Raw genomic sequence first — 5509 nt, forward strand, 5'->3', positions numbered from 1 at the left:
TAGATAAATATGTGCCTAATACCAGATCCCCCAACTTTATAAAACAAATTCTACTAGATCTAAAAAAAGATAGATAGCAATACAATAATAGTGGGAGACTTCAACACTTCACTGACAGCAGTAGACAGATCATCAAGGTAGAAAATCAACCAATAAACATTGGGATTAACTGGACCCTAGAGCAAATGGAACTAACAGACATCTACAGAACATTCCATCCCAAAATTACAGAATATGCATTCTTTTTTCTTATCAGCACATGGAACATTTTCCAAGATAGACCACGTGATAGACCACAAATCAAGTCTCAATAAATTTTTAAAAATCCAAATCATATCAAACACCACCTCAGACCACAGTGGACTAAAACTAGAAATTAATTCCAAAAAGATTTCTCAAAACCAAACAAAGACATGGAAGCTAAATAATCTGCTCCTGAATGATCCTTGAGTCAACAATGAAGTCAATAGGGAAATTAAAAAATTCTTCAATATGAATGGCAACAATTAAACAAATTATCAAAACCTCTGAGGCACAGTCAAAGCTGTGCCCAGAGGAAAATTTATAGGGCTTAAGGCTTACATTTATGAGACAGAAAGCTTGCATACCAACAACCTAACATCATATCTCAAGGAACTAGGAAAATACAAATAAACCAAACCCCAAGCTAGCAGAAGAAAAGAAATAATGAAAATCAGAGCAGAACTAAAAGAAACTGGAATTTAAAAAAACACCCAAAACAATACAAACAATCAATGAAATAAAATTTGGTTCTTTGAAAAGATAAAATTGATATACCATTAGCTAGTCTAATTAAGAAATGAAGAGAGAAGGTTCAAATTAACCTAATCAGAAATGAAAATGGAGATACTACAATTGATATGACGGAAATTCAAAAGACCATTCAAGACTATTATGAATACTTCTATGCAAACAAACTAGACAACCTAAAAAAATGGATAAATTCTTGGAAACATAACACCCCCCATCTTGAATAAGGAAGAAATAGAAACCCTGAAACAACCACTCATGAGTAGTAAGATTGAAACAGTAATTGAAAGTCTCCCAACAGAAGTCCAGAACCTGATAACTCACAGCTGAATTCAACCAGACCTTCAAAGAAGAACTGGTACCCATTTTACTGAAACTGTTCCACAAGATTGAAGAGAAGGGAATTCTCTCTAACTCTTTCTGTGAGGCCAGTATCTCTCTGATAGCAAAGCCAGGAAAGGGTACAACAAAAAAGAAAACTAAGACCAATATCCCTAATGACTATAGACATGAAAGTCTTCAACAAAATACTAGAAAACTGAATTCAACAGCGTATTATGCATGTGCATATATGTATCTATCTCATGGCCAAGGGGGTCTTGGCCCAGGGATGCAAAGGTGGTTTGACATACACAAGTCAATAAACATAGATCCACTACATAAACAGAATTAAAAACAAAAATCATATGATCATTTCAATGGGCACAGAAAAAGCACTTACTAAAATTCAGTATCCCTTCATGATAAAATCCCTCAACAAAATAGGCATAGAGGGAACATTCTTCAATATAGTACAAACTGTATATAACAAACCCACAATCAGTGTCATCCTAAATGGAGAGAAGTGGAATACGTTACCCCTCAGAACTAAAACAAGGCAAGGATGACCACTTTCACCACCCCTATTCAACATAGTACTGGAAGTCCTAACTAGAGCAATCGGACAAGAAAAAAAAAATAAAGAGCATCCAAATTGGAAAAGAGCAAATCAGACTATCTCTTGTATGCTGATGATATGATCTCACACCTAGAGAATTCTAAAGACTCCTCCAAAAGACTCCTGGACTTGATAAATGAATTCAGTAAAGTTTCAGGATACAAAATCAACACACACAAATCAGTAGCACTGCTATGCACCAATAGTGACCAAGCTGAGAATTGAATCAAGAACTCAATTCCATTTACATTAGCAGCCAAAAAGCTAAATACCTAGGAATATATATTTAACCAAGGCGGTAAAAGATCTTTACAAGGAGAACTACAAAACTCTGATGAAAGAAGTTGTAGAGGACACGAACAAATGGAGAAAAATTCCATGCTTATGGATTGGAAGGATCAACATTGTTAAAAAATGACCATATTACTCAAAGTAATATGCAGATTTAACTCAATCCCTTTCAAACTACCAACATCATTTTTCATAGAATTAGAAAAAAAATTCTAAAATTTATATGGAACAAAAAACAACAAACAAACAAAGCCAGAACAGCCAAAGCAATCTTACACAAAAAGAACAAAACTGGAGGCATCACACTGCCTGACTTAAAATTATACTACAGGGCTGTCATAACCAAAACATCTGGTACTGGGTGCAAGAGCAGACACATGGACCAATGGAACAGAACAGAGAATCCATATTTAAACCCAACTACCCACAACCAACTGGTCTTTTACAAAGTAGACAAAAACATACACTGGAGAAATGACACACTATTCAACAAATGGTGCTTGAAAAATTGGATAACTACATGCAGAAAAATGAAACTTGATCCTTATCTCTCCTCATATACTAAAATTAATGCAAGATGGATTGAAGACTTGAATGTCAGACCTGAAATAAAAATCCTAGAAGAAAAATTCTTCTGGACATCGATCCAGGCAAAGAATTTATGGCTAAAACCCCAAAAGCAGCAAAAACAAAAATAAACAAGTGGGACTTAATTAAATTAAAAAGTTTCTGCACAGCAAAAAGAAATAATCAACAGAGAAAATAGGCACTCTACATAATGAGAGAAGATATTCACAAACTCTACATCTGACAAATGATCCAGTATCTTCGAAAAACCCAAACAAGTCAGCAAAAAAAAAATGGGTAAAATGACATCAACAGACATTTCTCTAAATAAGATATACAAATGACCAACAAACATATAAAAAAAAAGTTCAACATCATTAATCATCAGGGAAATGCAAGTCAAAACCATAATGAGATACCACCTTACACCAGTCAGAATGGCCATTATTAAAAAAAAAAAATCACAAAACAATAGATGCTGATGCAGATGCAGAGAAAAGGGAATGCTTACACACTGTTGGTGGGAGTGTAGATTAGTACTATGTCTATGGAAATTGGTATGGAGATTTTGCAAAGAACTAAAAGTAGATCTACCATTTGATCCAGCAATCCTACTATTAGGTATCTACTCAAAGGAATGGAGGGCTTCATATTAAAAAAAAAAGATACCTGCACTTGCATGTTCATTGTAGCACAATTCACAATTGCAAAGATATGGAATCAACCTAAATGCCCATCAGCCAATCAGTGGACAATGAAAATGTACAGATACACTGTGGAATACTATTCAGCTATCAAGAAGAATGAAATAATGCCTTTTGCAGCAACTTGGATGGAATTGGAGAACATCATCCTATGTGAACTAACTCAGGAACAGAACACCAACCACCACATCTTCTTATAAGGGGGATCTGCAAAGACATAGAGAACAGTATAATGGACACTGGAAACTCAGAAGGAGGAGGAAGGAAAGGGGTGGAGGGGTGAAAAATCACCTATTGGGTGGGGGTGATGGGTACTCTTAAAGCCCAGACCAAAAATTATTTGTGTCCCCTAAAGCTATTGAAATAAAGAAAAAATAATATAATATTTAATGTTGAATATTAAGATTGGCTTTTAGAAACATTCATGTAGTCTGGGCACGGTGACTCACGCCTGTAATCCCAGCAGCACTTTGGGAGCCGAGATGAGAGGATTGCCTGAGCCCAGGGGTTCGAGACCAACCTGGGCAACATGGTGAGACCTCGTCTCTACAATAAATCAAAAAGTAAGCCGGGTGTGATAGTGAACGCCTGTAGTTCTGGCTACTTGAAAGGCTGAGGCAGAAGGATCGCCTGGGCCCAGCAGGTCGAGGTTGCGGTGGCTGTGAGCGTACCACTGTACTCCAGCCTGGGCAGCAGAGTGAGACTCCAACTCCAAAAAAAAAAAAAAAAAAGAAAGGAAAAAACATCAATGTAATTCCCATGAAGTATTGCCACCATGACGGTGCCATATAAGTGAACACGAAACAAAGGAAGTAATGTGCTATTACATGTCATTTTGACAGGAAAATTGCATTTCCTCCCAGCAAAAAAAAAAAAGCCCCACAATTTAAATTAATTCTTTGATGCATTCATTCATGCTGTGATCTGTGATAACAAGGAACACCTGTTTTTAAGTTTTTCTTAATTCTCTAGACTTTTTTATCTGCTACAGTAAGTAGTAACCAGATAGCCACATTTTCCTACTAAATAATCATATGCCTGAGAAAAGCTAATCTTATCTGAAATTAAGTACATGCTTAAAAAAACCCTATAAGCTGAAATTATAATACAAATTTGAAACCATTTCCTAGGCCTATCAGTCCAATATAATGGTACCACTTCACTTCTCTGTAGTTCGGAGGCCATATTTCCCATATTCGTCTCACTTAGATATGTGGATGACTGGTAACTGATATATGTAAAACATCTTTGCTAATCTGCTAAGATGGGTTTTTAATCGTGTGTTAATTTGTGCTTTTGATTATTCTACTTGTCATATAAATTAATCATCCTCTCAAACCCTTGTGCTGTAGTATTTGCTATTCTCTGAGGTCCTTCTAATATTTTACTGTGCACTTAAGTCACCTGGGGGATCTTGTTAAAACACAGATGCTAATTCAATAGCCACGAAAGTGGCAGAGGCTAGAATTCTGCATTTGAAACCAGCTCCCATGCCATGCCAGTGCTGCTGACCTTCAGACTTCACTTTCAATAGCAAGACTTTCAGTGACAGTTTTGGGAACAGAAGCCAGGAAAGTGTATTGAAGTCATTAAGCCATTTCTTGTTATGGTGACACATGCTTAGTTTATAAATAATGCATATTTTTCCACTGGGGACATACATGTGTAATTATGATTTGCAGTATGTGAGCTTTTTTATAATTTTTGTGTCAGGCATATTATCTACAGGGGTGGCATTTATAAAGAATGGTAACATACTGATGATAATATAATAGTTAACATGTATTGACTACTTATTATGCTACAGACATCATGGGCTAAATTCTCTAAAAAAATCATGAAGTAGTCATTATCATTGCTAGCCTCATTTACAAATGAGGAAGCTGAGCACAAGGTTAGTGTCTTGCCTGTGGGAACACAGCCAGAAGATGATAGAGCCAGGGCACCAACTCTAGAACTTATACCTTGTACAGAAATTATAGACTTTATGTAACATGTATATGCATTTTCTAGTTTCTTTCACAATTCATGTGAAATATTTGAATTTTCTTGCTTTTTTCCCTCCAAAAAGCTTTGAAAAACAATTTTCTTTTTTCCTTTCTGTGGCTTTCCCATAGATACTGATGATTTGTGATTTGTTGCCAGTTTTTCTAGTCTTCCATTCTGCATATATGTTAATATGTACGTATGTCTGGAAAATCTCTCAACTTTCTTTTCTTTTTTTTTTTTTTTGAGTCGG

The sequence above is a fragment of the Carlito syrichta genome, unplaced genomic scaffold (genome assembly GCF_000164805.1).
Source record: "Carlito syrichta isolate Samal-C Ts95f unplaced genomic scaffold, Tarsius_syrichta-2.0.1 Scaffold309297, whole genome shotgun sequence".
Classification (NCBI taxonomy): domain Eukaryota; kingdom Metazoa; phylum Chordata; class Mammalia; order Primates; family Tarsiidae; genus Carlito; species Carlito syrichta.